The sequence below is a fragment of the Athene noctua genome, chromosome Z, assembly GCF_965140245.1.
Source record: "Athene noctua chromosome Z, bAthNoc1.hap1.1, whole genome shotgun sequence".
NCBI classification, from domain to species: domain Eukaryota; kingdom Metazoa; phylum Chordata; class Aves; order Strigiformes; family Strigidae; genus Athene; species Athene noctua.
In genome coordinates, this window is record NC_134077.1 from 76,854,626 (window position 1) to 76,875,249 (window position 20,624).

Sequence of the window (20,624 nt, forward strand, 5' to 3'; positions counted from 1 at the left end):
GATAGATCTGTCTGCAGAAACTGATCAAAGTTAGATAACAGGAAAATAAACATATAAAAGCAATATGCTGGGGTTTTGTTTGCTTTTCCAATTTCCCTTTGAGCCCCAGATGTGGACACCGGTTTTTACTAAAACCTCAGCACAAGATTTAATTTTTGAAAGTATGTTAACTCTTTGTATTATAGGACTCAATTGCCACCAATCACCAGATGTTTTGGGGAGTGGCAGGAATCTATCAGCTGTGCACTTACTTTGGTTCACATCATGTGGAAATGTCAGAACACACAAGCTGGATTAATTTCAGCTTAAATGAAGCTAAAACATGAGTTTTGAAGCACACCCAACTTCTTCTAGACATCAGTGAGCCTTCAGACCCTGCAAGCAGTCTAGAACTAGACTGTAATAGAGCTGGAGGTCTTCAGACACAACTATCTTGCCCCACAACCCATTCCTGATGTACTGCATCACTTTCTAATGTAGGTACAGGCTTTACCTTATAAAAATAATTGATGTCAAAATGTCCACTGCAGGAAGTCAAAAATTATGTTTCAAAGTAATTTTTTTATCTGTACCAGTTTTCCCAAAGTTCACAGATTTTACTCTTCGTGTCCATTTGATTTCCTGAGTTTGAAAGGGGTAGAAATAATGGATATCCTATATATACCTTCCTTATTCCCATGAGCTGTATAGTTGGTGTGTATTAAAGTTTCCAGTTATTGGCAAATAACAACTCTGAAATACCAATAACACTGGGAAACAGAGCTCTTACAGGTGAGGTTTCATTTATAATTTCACAACTGCTGCTGAACTGCTTCAGCACTGTGTGATTGGGTGTAACAAGTGCTGGGTGGCTGACAGTCTTCCCAGAAAACACATCACACTTCAGCCAGAAGCTCTTGGGTGTGTGGTAGGAATTGCTAGGTGAAACTTCCTGCCTTATGATAGGTAAGAACTGGATCACAGTATCACAGAATTACAGAATCATCTAGGTTGGAAAAGACCTTGAAGATCATCCAGTCCAACCACTAACCTAACACAGTTCCCAACTATACCAGATCCCTCAGCGCTATGTCGACCTGACTTAAACACCTCCAGGGATGGGGACTCCACCACCTCCCTGGGCAGCCCATTCCAACACCCAACAACCCCTTCTGGAAAGAAATGCTTCCTAATATCCAGTCTAAACCTTCCCTGGTGCAACTTGAGGCCATTACCTCTTGTCCTGTCGCTTGTTACTTGGTTAAAGAGGCTCATCCCCAGCTCTCTGCACCCTCCTTTCAGGGAGCTGTAGAGGGCGATGAGGTCTCCCCTCAGCCTCCTCTTCTCCAGACTAAACACCCCCAGTTCCCTCAGCCGCTCCCCAGCAGACCTGTGCTCCAGACCCTGCACCAGCTCCGTTGCCCTTCTCTGGACACGCTCGAGTCATTCAATGTCCTTCTTGGAGTGAGGGGCCCAAAACTGAACCCAGACATCGAGGTGCGGCCTCACCAGTGCCAGTACAGGAGTCAGATCCCTTCCCTGTCCCTGCTGGCCACGCTGTTGCTGACACAAGCCAGGATGCCATTGGCCTTCTTGGCCCCCTGGGCACACTGCTGGCTCCTGTTCAGCCGGCTGTCAGTCAACCCCCCCAGGTCCCTCTCTGACTGGCAGCTCTCCAGCCACTCCTCCCCAAGCCTGTAGCGCTGCTGGGGGTTGTTGTGGCCCAAGGGCAGCCCCCGGCATTTGCCCTTAGTGAAACTCCCCCAGTTGGGCTCAGCCCATGGCTCCAGCCTGTCCTGGTCTCTCTGCAGAGCCTCAAATTAATTAATTAAATTAATTCAAGGGATTGTTGTGGTCCCTAGAAATCAGTTTTCTGGCTCGTATGCTGCAAACCCACGTAAGAGTAGCAACACTTTTCATAAGCGTAGGGCTTGCACCTGAATTTAACACCTTTCTCAGTGATGAATCTGTCATCAAACTGTATCTGTCCCTTTGAATGGTTTGCAGTTTCTAGGTTGAACAATCCCTTAAATGCCATTCTGTTGTGACTTATCAAACAGTTTTCTCATTTTAGTATGAGGCAACTTGTATAAAACCATCGGTTGATATAAAAAAAATCATTCATCTTCCTGTTCTCTGATACAAGCATTCAGAATCCTTTAAAATGCCCCTAACCCCAAGAACAGCATTTTCCTTGCTCTTTTAATCTGGTCTATTTTTGCTACTCAGCACAGTTCCCTTCTTTTAATGAATTCTAATCTAGTTTTTTATATCTATAAAATGCATGTTTACAAAGTTCTCCTTGTGATATCAAATCTCTTTATCTCCTTATATATATACACCTATATACACACAGATATATACATGTATGTTATGTATGTGTTTATGTGTTTATATTTAGTTCAAGCATAGTTTACAGAGCTTTATACAAGTTTACACATTTTATATAAGCCAGAATAGCAACTGCAAATAGTAAGAGTGCAGTGATATCAGTGACATATTTTATTTTGGCCATTGATTCACATATGTTGTCATGAAATTCTAATTATGGTAAATACCATATATTATATCTCAATTTCCTGACAAGGTCTGCACAGACTTTTTTTTTGAAGCTGGTTGTTATTCTTGTTCAACGTTAGCATTTTTTAAAACAAAGAGGCAAATGTGACCTTTTAAAGGGATGTCATTCTGGAATTAATTTTTCATCAGTAGCAGAGTTTTCTGGATTTTGAACATGGACTCTCTATGTACTCTACCAGCACAATGCTTGCTGTGGATACATTATATTTTCATTTAATAGACTACTTAAGTGTTGGTTAGGCTTCTGTGTATATTCATGGATCTTCTTCAACACTGGTTTCATAATATAGGTAACTGTTTTTTTATCAGAGGACTCCTAAGAGATCCACAACTCTGGTGAATGCTCATTATTTGCAATAGCTTTGCAGATGTGGGAGGTCAAAAAGGAAACACAGAAATTTATGCACCCTGATTACATAAAAGAGCTGAATTGTGTTCCATGTTACTGAAACTACTAAAGCTTCCAGCAGAATTTTTGTGAGTATGTGTGTATATATATATTTTAAAAACAAAGCTTACCCTTGACTTCATAACCACTCTGATTTTGATCTTTCATCTTCAATTGTGTCTATTGTGAATAAAGGACAAAGATCATACCACGACATAGGTGAAAATATTTATAAAACGGAACATTATACTTTTATCCTTTGCTTTCCTACTGTGCATAGAGAAAGTGCAATCTGAATATCATCAAGAATTAGATTCAATTTTCCTTTTTCTTGATCTTGTTTAGAGATTCTATGTAATTTTCAGGTATAGAGCAGTCTTCACATATTGTGAGAAAGACAAATACAGCATCAGTATCTCATTTTAGGAGCTTAGAATGGAAAGCATAAAGATATATACTTAAAGATTTTTTTTTTTTTCTCTACTCAACCAGAGACTGGATTAAGAATAGAATTGAAAGTTTTGATTCGGTTTTTACAAGATATTACACTGTTTTGTAGCATTTCAATGTTTTATCTTGGGGGTGGGGGAGAAGTTAGATATTTTTGTTTATTTGCTTTTGCAAATATGACTTCAAAACCAAGAAGTGTCTGGAATGCTATGCAAATTTATATATTTATGCTCGAAAATGTTTATACTATGTTACAAACTAGCAGTAATTTGTCTTTGAGCAGTCTGGTCTTGCCTGACCCTCCGCTGAATGATGCTCAGTAGACATGAAAATCAGCTGCACTTCTGTCCTTTCACCTCTGGATGCCCTCTGAGGCGTATTTCGAACTGCAATCCTGTGCCCAATCTGCCAGCCTAAACCAGAGTTAATTGTATAGAGACTATTAGAGAGTAGGGGGTTCATTACTTGGTGGACAAACAAGTGGAGGCAAAGCTGCTTTGTTACTTCTTAGTATACAGTTAAGCACCTTCAACACATTTGTTTACAGAAGCTTAGTTATTCAATATGTTACTGCATTTCCATAGCATGTCAAAGAATCTATAGTTCTTATTCATTACATTCAGGATAGTTCAATGCTGCAGAGCTAGCTGGAAGAAGAAATATATTAACATTGAATTAGAGAAGGTGGAGAGAATGAAATGCTTGATTGCTGTGTTGAAACTGGTAACTGTCCTTAACTCAGTGTGAAAATATTTCTGAAAGATTATCCTTGAGGTTTGTGTTTAAATTTGGGTTTCAGCATAGGGTTTTCCTTGTCATGGGCTTCCTCAGCTTCTGTATATCATTTTTGCTTAAAGAGCTTCAAGTACTGAGAATTCCTGACCCTACATTTAATCTTTTTTTTTTTTCTTTCTCCTTTTGTTTATCTATGAGCAGTTTCTGGCAAAAACTATTACAGGTTATTACTAGCTATAGTACAGTAACTCTGGTTTTAAAACTCACCTGTTGGCACTGCAATCTTTTTAGTCTTCAAGTATACCCTTTAACTTTCTTTGGTCTATCTGTTCTTTAGTTCTGTGTATGAAAGATAGTCCCATCCTTTTCATTATATATGTATTTCTTATGTTTCTATGACACAGAATTGCAAATTGCTGCCTTCTGGTTGTCACTGTGCCTTGGTTGGCTTATGCCCTAAGTTGCAGGGTTGTCTCACTGAAATTTGTGAACATCTTTTCCGTATTAGAATTAAGGTGTATTAATGCTTCAAGTGATTATATTAATTTTCCCTCCTGAATTCTTCTTTTTCCACATGTCATTTTTTGGAGAAGTGCGATCTCAGTTTGGTTTCCTGTAACGCTCATGCTGTGGTTCAATAAAACATGTGCTTATCACTTGCTTATAACTAAGCACATATTTAGTAAACTTTGCATTTGGAAGATCAGGATCAGTGATTTAGTAAACTTGTTGCATTTGGAAGATCAGGATCAGTGTTTTAGTTAGTTTCCAAAGTGACGTGTGTGTTTAACATTTACTGGTCCAGAATTAAAATTGCCATTGTTCTTTGTAGACAGCAAATTAACTGCAACTTGAGTTACTATAAAACCTGAAAGGTAAAACCATAAAATAGTAGTAGTAAGTGAGGTAAGTAATGTGCTGGATTATATTTTTTATGCAAAATTGAACAAGGATGTTGTAAATGACAAGTGTATGCACCCTGTTAAGTTACTGAATGTTGCTTATTCTTTAATTATGGCTCTTTTTCTTCAGGTCTTATTCCTAAATTAGAAGTATATTCTGTTTAAGACATTTTTCAGTTCGATTATTTTGAAGGTTTCGAATAATTTATTATATGTAAGTCAGACTTAGAACTGTATTTTTCTTTGTATCTGAATCAATGTCATCTTGTATTTCTAAACTGAACCTGAAGATTTTGGACAAAAGCCACATTTACTGTTCGTAAGACAATCTGTAGGGCTGTGTTATCATGCAATTATGTTTGGCTACCATTATTTCTTTTCCTTCTTCTTGTTAGATTTTCACTAGAGCTGAATGGAGCATCCATGGCATTATGAGAACTGTGTGAGCTTTGCTAGCCATTAGTCAGAGTAGCCCATATCCCAGCAGAAGCCTGGACTCCCAAGCCAGCTCACTCTACGTTCTGTAATATCAGCTCTGATGAAAAGTTCCCTGGGTGTCAGTACGTTCATTTCTTTGCTCTGAACTCCCATTTGTTCGAGTAACTTACAACGTTGCTCACAAGTAAGAAATAATGCCTATAGTTTGAAATTCTCCCTTAAAAACGCTCAACAACTATGAGAGCCCCCTTCATGGAGAAAATTCTGTTACTGCACTTAGTCCTTTTGCTGCCATTAAATTTTGCATTCCAGCAAGTACTGGAAATGAATATACAAATTTGTGGGGCTGATATTAAGAGCAAAATTTACATTCATACAGAATTTTTCTAGTGGTTTTATATAGAAGATGTATTTGCTAATCTCTTACTCTTTGAATAACAGTAATTGGATTTCCAATATTATAATTTGCTGGAGCACTTAACTGGGATTCAGTTCACAGTGTATGCAGTAGACGTTAATCAGTTCATGATCAGTTATAAGGCAGAGCATAAAAGAATCCATCATAAAAGACCCCTAAAAAAGAAAATTGTCTTCCAACTTCACACTAGAAAACACAAAATGTAAATTCAAGCAAAACAGACAAATTCTGTGTTTTAAGACCTGGACATTTCACTTTGCAGATGAAGTATAACCAGAGTGCAAAACCAAATACTTTATATTTGTCCCAGTAATTCCTGGACTGGGGTCAATAGGCAAGTGTTTAGATATGTCAAACACAGTGACAAACTCTATTGACAAATTACAAGAAGTCTTACTGAGGAACGGTGTCATTAATACTTTTGTAGTTTGATTTCTGTAGTCTAAACACATTGTTTTACTATGTGTCAAGGATTGGTGTGTACTGTGCTGCAACACTCTGGGGTTTTGCCGGAAGTAATGGTCTATGTTACTGATGTTCCTGCCAGAAAGTTACTAATCTGCTTCTGACAGGAGATCCTGCCAAGGCACAGTTTGACTCATGAACTTCCAAACTCCTTCTAAATAACATGTAGCCTGCTCACTCCTCCTCACCTGACTCAATGCCTTTGTAGAAACAGTGTCCCAATACTGCCAGCTTTATCTTCTGTTTTAACAACAGACAAGCTGTAATCTAGAAAGAATTTTAGTTTATTCTTGGGAAGTTCTTGAACTGTAAAGAGCCAGAAGAGAAGCATAAGGTGAGAAAATGAATATAACTCTTCTTTCTCAGTTTCTTTTCATCTTCAAAATACATTTTGACTGAAATAGTCAGAGGCAACAACTCATCAAGCAACAGCTCACCTTGTGGTTGCTGTCCGTCAGAGGGAAACGTCAGTTAGTCTAGTTCTGGATTAGGCCCAGCAAATTTTACTGCCCTCCACTTCCAATTCTGTCTTGAACAGCTGCTTGTGGCACTACAGTGTTGAGTCTCTAGTTCCAATTACATTCAATTTGTCTTTTTAAAAAAACTTCCTGATTCTTTCAGCGAGTTGCTTTGCTATTCTTCATTCTTTATAGCACATTGCTAGACACAGTTTGTTATTTGGCCCAAGACTGATGCAGGGTAAATCAGCAGGCATGAATAGTATGTATTCAAAATGACCAGTATTCTTCATTGATTGCAGCACTGCAGGACAGTTAAGGATGACAGGGACCTCTGGAGGTCTCTAGTCCAACCCTCTACCCAGAGCAGGGTCAGCTGTGGGTTAGACCATGTTGCTTAGGGCTTTATTCCATGGCAGCAGGAAAGCCTCCGCCTGCCTAGGACAGGGCTGCCCTTTGCTCCTGCCCCAATTTCATGATGGCCTCAGTAGCCACCAGGTGGACAGCATCCCTGCCCTCATGCATATGGACTTGTCCCCTGCTCTAGTTTGGTGACATCTGCAAACCTGACTGGGTATACTTGGTCATCTCAGGTCACAGATAAAGTTGTTAAACAGGACAGGCCTCAGGGCAAACCTGTGGGACACCAGGAAGCACCAGCATCCAGGCAGATATGACTCAGTGGCCACCACCTCTGTGCTTAACTGTCTAACCAGGTATTTACCCACTGGGTGGGGCACTCACACAGGCCCTAATGTATGACTTGGGTATAAGAACGTTGTGGAATATGTATTGAAAGCCTTGCTAAATTCAAGATGAATGACATCTCCTGTTCTCCACTTGTCCACAAATCCTGTCATTTTATCACAGGAGGTAACCAGATGATTTGGGCATGATTCACCCTTTTAGGCGTTGGAATGGGCTGCCCAGGGAGGTGGTGGAGTCCCCATCCCTGGAGGTGTTTAAGAGTCACATTGACATAGCGCTGAGGGATCTGGTGTAGTTGGGAACTGTCAGTGTTAGGTTAATGGTTGGACTGGATGATCTTCAAGGTCTTTTCCAACCTTGATGATTCTGTGATTGGTGAAACCCCACCAACAGTTTCCCATTACCTTCTTCTCCCTTGTGTTCAAAAATGTGCTCCAGGAGGACTGACTCCATGATTTTCCCCGGGACCAAAGTAAATTGGACTGGGATGATCCTTTTGGGTTTTATTGAAGATAGATGCATCATTTACTTTCTCTCTATTGTCTGAGATCTCCCCCGATCCCCAAGACCTTTCTTGTTGGAGAGCAGCCTTGCAAGCACATCACACAGCTTTCTCAGCACAGCTGAGTGCAGCCTATGAGCTCGTTAAGAGCTTATAAGTAATCCCTCACTCATCCTTCTCTGGTCATTCTCCTTGTTCTTGAGTACCATCTTTAAGCACAGAGAGACAGCTTGTTAATGAATACTGAGACAAAAGGCTTTCCCTGTTTAGCCAGGCTCATCCACGACCATAAAGGAGCCCTGTGTGTCTGACCTCTACCATCATACTGAGGACCTCCTCCTCCTCCTCCTCCTCTTCCCCATCCACCTGTACTGGAGAGTTTTTAGCCATCCACTGTTTACTCCAGTTATGTGAGCTGTCCCACCACATCTTAGCCACTGTGGTTTTGTTTCCTCATCTGTGTGCAGTTGTGTGCCTACCCTGGACTGGGAGCCATGCTACCCTGCAATATTGTTCCTGGGGTCTCTTTTGGTCCTATTGACCAGGACCCTTTTCTTTCCACCCCATCCATCATCTCTTTACTAGGCTCTGTGTTGTCAGCTGTCTTCCCCATTGTTTCTGTTTAAAAGCTTTTCTCAGTGTGTTTGATCTTTCTGCAGAAATTATATGTTCCACATTATTAACACCAATGAGAGATTCTGGTTTTATATAATTTCCTCCATCCTACCGGGAGACTGCTGGAGATGTTGTTTCCCACCTGCAGTCTTGCTTATGTCTTCTGAAGTCATGATACCACCCTGCGTACAGCAATATTCTTCAGATTTTAGAGGAGATGTAAACTCAGTAGAGGATGAAGGACTGTGAGTAGTTGTTTATAGCTGATGAAGCATGACAATTGTTTCCTGATAACCTTCTGATTCGGTCATATTTTTGTGATGATAATCTTGAAGCTCTCAACCTATCATTGCTGTGTGAATTTTTAATAGGTTCTGTAGATGTTTATAATCTCTTGTCTGGAAGATTCTTTCATAGTTCAAATTTCTTTCATTGTTTAAAATTTCTTTCTTTCTCTTTTTTTTTTTTTTTTCCCCTGTTGAAATAGAATATTTATCTATGTAAATTCTTCTTAAGTGACATGAACGAGTTTAAGGTCATATGCATTGCCTTAAGGGTTTTATAATTTAAACTGTGGTCACTGCTGTGATACTCTCATTTTTTGCACATATATATATATGTATGTGGCCATGCACAGAGCTTCCTTCTCTACATAGAAAAATTCATGAACAGAGTTAATTCTCCATTTACAGCCAAGCTGGAGACTGAAGTGTTATTACCAAATCCTTATTCCTGAAGACTTTGACAAGTATGAATTTTAGGATTTTAATTTAAAAGTGACGGGAGTCCAGTGCCAAATCTTGCCACTAAAATTCCAGATTCTTGGAATGTCAGACAATTTGGTTCCTAAATGCCCTACCGCACTCAGAGAATGTCAATGGAAAGCATTCTAGTGGCCTACCTGTCCCTAGAAAATCGGCAGATGCTGAATGCTTTTGTTTTAGACGAGCCATTTCAGAAAATCTCGAACATTTCAGACTTTGGTCAGGTGGTTATTCTCACTAGTTAAATAACAGCTATATCAAAGCCTGTGCAGCCTCGGCAGTTTTTGGCACTAACAGGGTGTGAAATATCTTCTGTTTTGAATGAAAGTCCAAGTTGTTTTACAGATAGTCCCAAACTTTTATTTCTGACTTCGACATTACAGTTGCAGTAAAGGATTGGGAGGAAAGATTTCTAGCTTCCATCTTAGATTTTACTGATAATGTCTTCAGTTAAGTCAGGAAAGTCCCTTAATGTTGGATCACTGACAGTGCAGATTACACTCAAAATACTGGAATCAGCGTCTAGTTGAAGAAGTCACACGACGTGATAATTTTTCAGCAAATAATGCATTTTTGTGAGTTCACGCATTTGAGCTCAACCTCCACACACATCTCACCGACACAGGAATTTTCACCTACATTCATGCACACTCACAAGACAAGACCTGTTTATAAGCCATTTGTGACCTGAAAAAGTTTAACAACCACAATATGAAAAAGAGGGACAGTGTGTTCCGGCCCGTAAGTTGGCTGTTTGTAAGTTCCTGTTCAACGTTGGTAGAGCAAAATTAAGATGTCTAAAGTTTGTGTGAGACTGTGGATTCTTTCACTCTTAAAAGCTGAATAAAGCCTACAAAACCGTTCAAATATAGTTCTGTTACCAACTGAAAGAATAGCTAGATTTCCAGTTCTAATAGCGTGTCTGTTTGTTGTCAATTGCTTCATGAATGCAGTAGCTTATTTCAGGCAATAAATTTCTCCCACACTCTTTTCTATAAGTATTCCTCCAGGTATCCAGTACACAAACGTGTTTTTATAGCCCCATAGGTGATATGATATATTTCTGTTACTTGGCTGCATGAATACAGCAGCTTCTTGAATCATGATCCCCATGTGAATTATGAATTGAGAACTTTCCTTCTCCTGTATTTGCTGAAAAGAGAAGTCATTCCTGTTGATAATTCCTGTGTGCCAACAGAAATCTGCAGAAAATGAATACAAATAGTATGAAAACAATAGTACTTGTTTTAAAAAAAGAACAGAATGATAATCATAATTTGAATAATTGAATAATTTTAGTCTTTGCTCCCTGTCTCTCCCTGTGGAATGAGATTTATTTATTTAATCTCAGAAGAATGGTGAGGATTCATTTGTGTAATGTCTGCTAGTGCTGTAATAGCTAATGCTAATAGTTGTTATTATTTTGTTAGATGAGTTAGCCAAGTTCTTCCTTTCTACAAGCTGTTATAAATTATGACAGTCATCCTCTTCTATGCCTTCCCTTTTATTTTTTCTCAGTATATCTAGGTGCCCTAGAGTACTTGTAAGAAAAATTACGCCCATGCTAAGTGTATAGCATGATGGTATGTTACATCATAATGGTTCAGTTCCATGAAATGGGGCAAGGCAGTTTAGTAAATCAGAGTTGCAGAAAGAGGCAATCCCCTTCCCAAGTTTCCCCTACCCTACTCCCACTTTCCAAAGATACCTGCTCTGTGTGCTTACCTTCTGCATCTTACCATTGCCAGCTTTTTTCTGTCTCTGCTTCTCAGATTTTCCATAAACTGACACAATTTGCTAATCTACTGGTAAACAAACCCATCTGGACTTCTCAGCTGAGTTTATTCAGCAAAGTTTTTAACAGGGCTTTGCAGCTGAATTAAAGATTGGTGGCAGGGGCCCACAGCCATGGATACTGGGGAGCAGGAGAAGAAAAGGGATGAAGTGGAAACTTCCCCATGCAAGTGGCCACAAGCTGGTAACCAGCTGCTGATGAGCAATATGGGTTGGCTGGCACAAGTCTGGGGGACAACCTGCTGCAGCAAGGCCACACCTTTTCCAGCAGAGAGGTCATTACAAAGTGACTTTACATGGCAACAGACAATTAATTATTTAAATTTATGTCATGTCAGGACCAAGTACCTCTGTTTTGACCTAGTAATATGTCAGCCAGACTTGAATGGCATGACGTCCTCTTAACAGCTATGTGCGTTATGTACGTCAAATGTCAAACAAAATTTCCAATATTCCTCTGGCATTTGCTCATTTCATCCCAGGGTTAGCTGAGGTTATATATTCTCCTGCAAAATAATCATGCAGTGAGGACTGAAGCAAAAGAATTAGGATACGTTGTGATTTATATCTCTGTCAACCCAGTCTTGGGGTATTAGCTGGAGACAGTGGTCACAAAAGGCACATTTTTCAGATGCCGTAATAAATATTTAGAGCTGACAGCATGTTGTCTTTACTTTCCTTGTAGATAATTCTTTCTAAGGGGAGAATTGAAATCCGAGTGCATCTCATTTCTTCTGTTTTGTTTGTGGTTCTTCTGTGCATTGTTCCTCCTTTGTCTGTATGACCTTTTTGTTTGTGTTGTTTTGAAAAGTGAGGAAACACCATGGCTCTGCTGTGTGTTCCACAGGGAATATAAAGAAGCACTATATTTTCTTGTAAACACCTTTTCTTACTCAAAATAATCACCTTTTCTACTCATTATTTATAGTCTGTGGTAAGTGTGTAAAGCGCTTCACAAAACCTACAAGGCAAAATCTCTGCACCTCAAAGACCACTATTCCATATCCAGTTACTAAAAAGAAATGAAGGCATTGTTAGAAGTCTAAGGACCTAATCCAACAGCACTAAGGTTAATGTGAACTTTGTTATTAATTTAAATTAGCCAAAATTAGCTTCTGGAGACTTCTTTGGATAAAACTTGGAGCAGCAGTAAAACAAGTTTTGCTTCTTGTGGTTATCTTAGGAACTGTGTAACCGGATTGCTTGAGAGCTAAAATAAATTATGGATGTTAGAATTTTGTCAGACTAGCCTGGTCATCACAAACCATATTTCAGGTCTCAGCTTTATCAAAAGGCGTCTCTGTAACTTCAGGTGAATTAAAGTCTGCAGCCAGATGTTTAAAATTAACTTGATACCCTGGTTCTGCTAAGCTCCTTTTGTGAATCAGTCCTAAGAGCTGATTTTTATTCCATTCCACTTTGCCATCTTAATCTTGCTAACACACTTTGTAAAATCAGTATGTGTGTAGCTAGGTAGAGTTCCTGAGAGTTCAGAGATTTAGGAAGATTTTGTGTAGTACCACAAATGTGGGATGCATGAATAGATATATATGGAATCAAAAAATTAAATGTTTTTTTTGCATGGATTTGCACCGGTGTATCTTCATTGAAGATTGCTGGATTGATCTAAGATACCACAAGGGAGGTGAATGAAGAGACCTTGAGTGTTTCAAGGCTTGACTAGATAAGGCACTGAGGAACCTGGTCTCAGGTTGAGCCTGCTCTGGACGAGGGGTTGGACTGGAGACCTCCTGTGAACCCTTTCAATGAGGGGGGGAAAAAAGAAAAACAAAAGAAAAACCAAAAAAACACCAAAATAACTAAACCCTGAAACACAGCTCAATACACAGGATGGAAATAACTGAATCTCCAAGCATAACTATATAAATAGCAATTTCATGATCAACTACTCAGCCTCACCTCCATGCCTAGTAAGATCATGGAGGAGATCCTCCTGGAAATTATGTTGAAGCGTATGAAACACAGGGAGGTGATTAGACACAGCCAACATGGCTCCACAAGAGTGTATTGTGCCTGACTAATCTAGTGGCCTTCTGTGATGAAGTGACTGCATTAGTGTACAAAGGAAGAGCTACAGTCATCTACCTAGATTTCTGAAAGTCTTTTGATATAGTTCCCCACAACATTCTTGCTGTTAAATAGGAGAGATACGGGTTTGATGCATGGACTGTTAGATGGATAAGGAATTGGCTGGATGGCCATGTCCAAAGAGTTACAGTCAATGGCTCAATGTCCAAGTGGAAACCAGTAATGAGTGATATCCTTCAAGGGTCTGTACTGGGACATATACTGTATTTTATCTTCCTCAGTGACATAGTGGGACTCAGTGCACCCTCAGCAAGTTTGAAGATGATGCCAAGCTGAGTGATGCACTTGATTCACTAGAGGGAAGGGATACTATCCAGAGGAACCTTGACAGGCTTGAGGAGTGACCCCATATGATCCTCTTGAAGTTCAACAAGGCCAAGTGCAAGGTCTACACATGGGTCAGGGCAATCCCTAGTACAAATACAGCCTGGGCAATGAGTGGATTGAGAGCAGTCCTGAGGAGAAGCGATACTGGTGGATGAAAAATTGGACATGAGCCAGCAGTGTGTGCTTACAGCCCAGAAAGCCTGGCTGTACCATGGGCTGCTTCAAAAGAAACATGACCAGTGGGGTGAGGGAGGTGATTTTCCCCCTCTACTCCACTCTTGTGAGACTCCACCTGGGGCACTGTGTCCAGCTCTCAGGTCCCCAGCAAAAGAAAGATGTGGGTCTGTTAGAGCAAGTTCAGAGGAGGATGTGAAAATAATGATCAGAGGGCTGCAACACCTCTCCTACAAAGGCTGATAGAATTGGGACTGTTCAGCCCAGAGAAGAGAAGGCTCAAGGGAGGTGTAATTTCAGCCTTTCAGCACTTAAAAGGGGCTTATAAGAAAGATGGAGAGGGACTTTTTACCAAGACCTGTGACAGGACAAGAGACAATGCTTCTAAACTGAAAAAGGCTAGATTTAGATTGGACATAAAGAAGAAATTCTTCACTGTGAGGGTGGTGAGACACTGGCACAGGTTGCTCAGAGATGTGACTGTCCCCTCCCTGGCAGTGTTCAAGGCCAAGTTGGACAGGGATTTGGGCAACCTGGGCTAGTGGAAGGTGTCCCTGCCTGTGTCAGGGGGGTTGAACTAGATGATCTTTAAAGGTCTGTTCCAACCCAACCGTTCTATAATGCTTTCCTGTAGAGAGGAACCTGGTAGTGTAGCTAAATCATTTTCTCTCTTGCAGTAATCTTTATTTACACTCTGAGATTATTAAATCTGGCTGGACATTGAGACCTGATTTAGGTGCAGCCAACCGGACACTATGAACACTCTGTTCATACTATTCTGGCTTATTGTTAATGCTCAATCCAGGCATGCTTAGGGGGTTAGTTTACTTACTTCTGTGTATGCAGTTTCATGGTTTTACCATGTACTACATGCTATAAATCTCTTTTTAACAGAGATTCCTCTCTAACAGAATAGCACAAAACAACCATACATCAAGGACTGCCTGGTCATCATTTTTCTCGCTTTGCTGTATAGGAAGTTAACAGAGTTCCCATACTTGTTTGAGCTTCTCTCCTCAAGACAGAAAACCTGAGAAAGAAATGGGGGGGGGGGGGGAGTGGGGGGGTGTTGGTGGTGGTTTCTTTGTCTTTTGGCCTCAGTTACTTGTTTCAGCTTCTGGATTTTATTCTTAAATCTTCAGAAGCAAAACAGTCCCTTTGCACCTGGAAGGGTCCTCAGAAAGGGACTGTGAATAAAGCCTTGGTCACTGTGAATCTCACTGTTCTTTATACACAAAGAAATATCTTACATTCTTCATGCCTTTTTGAATACCCATAGACAAGTAGATTATCTCTATAGGTTAACTCCAACATGTTTTGAATATTTATTTGTTCACTGCAATAAATGCTGCAGTTCTGATACAAAATCTGTTAAACAGAAGACAATAGTTTTATATAGACTAACATGTTTTGTGGAGAATATTAGACAATGTTCTGTTGTCTAATATGATGCCAAAGAAGCATGTTTTAAAAATTATTTTAAAAAATTGAGTCTCAGATCTTTTTGCAAGCACACAGAATTTTCACTGGGGTTTTTTTAAACTTTTTTTTTTGCTTCACATTAAAATGTTTTCAGCACAGTTTCTTTATTTTGGCATATTGTGGGCTTTCAAGCATGATTGGAATTCTGCACAGCATCATAGTTCTGATTTGCATGTCCTGTTAGAAACACTATTCAACTGTAAATTAATTATGGGAAATAATGGAACTCTATAATTAAGATTGGCAGAAGTCAGTAAGTCTCTATTCTATTATATTTTACACATTTTCTGTATTCAATTAATATGTTTAAAAAAGGGGGGTATATTTTTCTGTGCCTAAAATAGTCATTCATATATCGCCAAATACACTCGTGGAATGTCTAGTTGTATTGTGACTCTGAAAAATGGAACGTTGACTGAAAAGTTAGTCATTCCTTAAGTGTTCTGCTTTGTATCACAGCTGATACGAATCAGCAATAGAACACCAGCAGCACTGCATGTTACAATTTATTAGCAATGGAAAGATACCCTTAACTGTGAAGTTGTGTCAGTCACTGAATCTCAATTCATTTCTGGTTCTTCTAGGTAATGTGGGGGAAGCCAATCTCAGTATGTAGCCTTGCTACCAAGTAAAAATATACCACAGAGAGGATGACTGGTTTACCTAAATCATTACAAGTTGATAAATCCATATTTATTTGTCACAGGGAAAATAATGTACAATGATATTTTGTAAAATTAATTATTTGTTTAAAACACAGATGTATACTGACAGTAGTATTACTTTTTTCAGACATAGTGACGATAAAAACAGCACTTATTTTTGCTTATAAAAATGTTAAACAGATGGCTTAGCTTCTTCTCTGTGATGGCTATTTGTTTTCTGGTTTTCTCATTGTGCAGTGATAAAGAGTACAGCATACACAGCACATAGGTATACGGTGCTCTATTTTCACCCTTTACATGAAGGGAAACTTGTACATAAATGCTATTAATAAGATACTGTTCTTAGTAAAATACTTAGTTATGCATTAGTCTTTAGTCACAGAAACTTAACTGCATTACTAAAAGTCTCTTGTACTCAGGGTTTATAAGGAGGCTAAACAAACAAAAATAATGGTTTTATGGAAAAGTACTAAATCTACTTATTTATTTGTAAAAAAGAATACCAGTTAACAGTTCTTTACTTAAAATTTTGCTTATGAGTCAAGTTGCTCATGGACATTAAAGCTTGTCAATCTCCTGTATGACCTTTGCATGGGTTGAATTTTTTTCCCTAAATATTCAGATATGAAAGATGTGGAGAATACTGGCCTTGATGTGGAGAATACTTGCCCTGTTTCTCCCAAAATGTTCCAAGCATCCAAGAAAGCTTGTTGACTTGCTGGGTAAAAAACTCTCTGGATGGCCAGGTCCAAAGAGTTGTGGTGAACGGAGTTAAATCCAGCTGGCGGCCGGTCACGAGTGGTGTCCCCCAGGGCTGGGTGTTGGGGCCACTCCTGTTTAACATCTTTATTGATGATCTAGACGAGGGGATCGAGTGCACCCTCAGTCAGTTTGCAGGTGACACCCAGTTGGGTGGGAGTGTTGATCTGCTCGAGGGTAGGGAGGCTCTGCAGAGAGACCTGGACAGGCTGGAGCCATGGGCTGAGCCCAACTGGGGGAGTTTCACTGAGGGCAAATGCCGGGGGCTGCCCTTGGGCCACAACAACCCCCAGCAGCGCTACAGGCTTGGGGAGGAGTGGCTGGAGAGCTGCCAGTCAGAGAGGGACCTGGGGGTGTTGATTGACAGCCGGCTGAACAGGAGCCAGCAGTGTGCCCAGGGGGCCAAGAAGGCCAATGGCATCCTGGCTTGTGTCAGCAACAGCGTGGCCAGCAGGGACAGGGAAGGGATCTGACCCCTGTACTGGGCACTGGTGAGGCCGCACCTCGATGTCTGGGTTCAGTTTTGGGCCCCTCACTCCAAAAAGGACATTGAATGACTCGAGCGTGTCCAGAGAAGGGCAATGGAGCTGGTGCAGGGTCTGGAGCACAGGTCTGCTGGGGAGCGGCTGAGGGAACTGGGGGTGTTTAGTCTGGAGAAGAGGAGGCTGAGGGGAGACCTCATCGCCCTCTACAGCTCCCTGAAAGGAGGGTGCAGAGAGCTGGGGATGAGTCTCTTTAACCAAGTAACAAGCGACAGGACAAGAGGGAATGGCCTCAAGTTGCACCAGGGAAGGTTTAGCCTGGATATTAGGAAGCATTTCTTTCCAGAAGGGGTTGTTAGGTGTTGGAATGGGCAGCCCAGGGAGGTGGTGGAGTCCCCATCCCTGGAGGTGTTTAAGAGTTGGGTTGACATAGCGCTGAGGGATCTGGTGTGGTTGGGAACTGTCAGTGTTGGGTTAATGATTGGACTGGATGATCTTCAAGGTCTTTTGCAACCTAGATGATTCTGTGATTCTCTGACTCTTTGCAAGAAAAAGAGGCAGAAAGTATGGTAGTTTGCAAAATATTTTGGACTTGAAACAGCTGTAATAGGTAATCTCTTCCAGGGTTACAGCTATGAGTTTGTTACAACAATTCAACTACTGCACTTAATATTTTTAAAGGAAATCACTCCTTTTCTGTATCCTGACATTGATCACCAAACTATTCCTTAAGACAATGCTTCTTTTTCCCTCTTTCAGTCAGTTCTTTTATGGCCATAATATCCAGACTCTCTTAAAATGAAAAGTTTGTTTACACATCCATTCCAGTCTCCAATAGTTATATTTCTGATCTAAGAACTGTCTTAAATATTGCCTGTTTTAGCTACTTTTGTAGGATCAAATGGCTGAATTCAAAGTGAACATTAACTTGGAATACCATCTGCTGTATCTTACATTAAAATGCCTTATTCTGGGCCTAATGACACAAACTCTTACTTTAAACTGCTGACTTCATTCCAGGAAAAAATAAATTTTACTGAAGGTTCAAGTCAATGGAAGTAAATATTCACATGATTTGAAAGTAACATTAGCCAGCCTAAATGATACAAGTATATGTACAGATCAAGAAAATCACATCACTTATAGAGGAATAGTTCTTTATTTTAGAGTACACAGTAGTCTGTAACCATTCCCTTAGGCCATTACAAAGTTATAAATTTGGACTGTGGCTGTTGGTAGTGATGGACTTCCATGTAATTTTTTGATGACACCATGTAATTAATACATATTTTATGTTCCTAATTAAAGTTTATTAATTGGATCAGAATAGTTTCTTTGTACAGTTCTACTCATTTGTAGTTTACTATTACTTTAAAATGAGCTGTGATACATTTGCAGGCATATTTTGAGCTCTTTAAACTTGTAACTCAATGTGATTGTGTGAGAATGAGGTTGATGCTCTCAGCTGAACATATGCCTTTTCCGGTAAACACAGACAAAAAATAATTATGGTGTATAGATATCTTTCTTCAGAAATTCTAACCTCAATAGCTGCTGCTACTTTTCAGCAATTGCAGTAATGCCATGCCTATAGCTGGGGCAAGAGAGGGAGACTCCTGTCTCTTTTAGTGCATCTAAAGCTTTGTCTCCAACTTTCAACATTTTTTTTTTCATTAGATCTTTCTGATTGAGAGAAAGGAAACAGTTGGAAGCCACAGAGCACAGATAGGCAGAAGACACATGTTTCAGAAGTTACTTATCCTGGTTGTCAAGTCTTAAGTTCACAGTTACTGACTTAATTCTCCCAGGACCTTATTAACATTTAGCTTTCAATAAATGTGGATCTTTACACGTTTTTTTCTCTTTCTTTAGAAAAGCCGTTGGTTTTGTTATATCTCTTAAATTATAATAATGGTTAAACTAAAAACCAAAGCAGTGTGAAACTCCACAAAAGTCTTCTGGAAAACATTGTGTCTTTTGTGTATATAAATGAAGAAAACATCAAACGTTTTCTCTGCACATTTAGAGACAAGTCATCTTTAGTATTTCACTGAGGGTTTTTCCTCCCTTTCACTAATCAAAATTTTGCAGGAGATGATAGAAATTCTTTGTTGAGTACTAAATACTAGGAAAAAGACAAATTCAGTATTCCAACGCATGCCTTTTTGGTTGCTACTATATCTGAGAAAGTTTTTACAAATTCTATTTTCCAAGTGAGATATATATAGATTTTTAAAAATTGGGAAATGCTATGGAGTTGGGGCCCAGCATGTTCACATTCATAATGTTTACAGCTCTTGCTTTGAAATCCCGACATGATGAACACATGAGCAAAACTAAGATGTTTACATGTTTGTATTTACAAACAGTTTGAAAAGAGGGGCATCCATTTTTAGTATTACTTTTTTTTTTTTTTAGATTTGAAAATTTCAGTGGTGATTAGCAAATCTTTTTCTAATAAACATCATCAAATCTAAACACTCTTTTCAAAATCCAACCTTTGCAGTTATATACTGTAAAATATGCATTTCTGTGGAGAACCTTTGGAAATGTTAATCCTTGCTCAAAGGCAATGGTTGTGAATTTTCAAATAGGCAACAATTGTCAGATCAGAATCATTCTTTCTTGAAAAAATTAAAATATGTCAATCCATTATTATCCTAAGCTTTCCATTCAGAACCTTAAATTAAATACTTAATCACCCACTTTAGTAGGAATCAGAATGTTTTCATTCACTGAATTAAAATGAGTATTTCTTTTGACTTACCTAAGTGATAGTTTGTATTTCACACCGTGAAATGACAATGCCATATAAGATGTGCAAATCCAGTTCTGATCTGATTGTATTCCAGAAGTGAACAGGCTACCCTTTGGATTAGACTTGCCTTTGTATAAATTTGTTTCATTTTAGGAGTTAAATAGCTCTGAGCACCTAATGAAGGACAGTCAAGTGTTTTGCCCATTGAAAAGAATGGGAAACAGGATCAAAGAATGCTAAGAACATAGTAGAGTGTTTAAAGAAAAAAGGTTTCATTTTAATTTAGCATGAGAGATGATATTGATGACCTCAAAGGAAACATACTTTTTTTGAAAAAGTTCCATCTTTTTGTTTTGATTAGAAATGTTACAAGAACAAAGGAGTCATAAAATTTCCTGTTAGATTTTTTTGCACATTTTTTTTTTTTTTTAAATTTTGAGAAACCATTTTTATGGTATATAAAGACATTTGTTTGGTTCTATTGAAGAATAATAACCTTAACCTACCATACAGTTCATTCAGTTTCTTGTAATCGCTGATAAATTTACATAAAACTCTCTGCTTCCTAATCATTTTTCCCCAGAGCATGCTCATCTTCAGCATTTTTCTTGTCTTCTGTGAAGGTTGGAAGAAAGTAGATAGTTTAGCTATAGAGTTGCAGCCCATGAAACT

At 39.3% G+C, this 20,624-nt stretch overlaps 1 protein-coding gene and 1 pseudogene across 1 annotated transcript in view; one reads left to right on the forward strand and one right to left on the reverse strand.

Moving 5' to 3' along the window:
* Positions 1–20,624, forward strand: part of LINGO2 (leucine rich repeat and Ig domain containing 2) — a 542,951-nt gene that overhangs the window by 179,463 nt on the left and 342,864 nt on the right. The gene's annotated exons all lie outside the window — the stretch shown is intronic.
* Positions 1,047–8,636, reverse strand: LOC141973811 (uncharacterized; annotated as a pseudogene).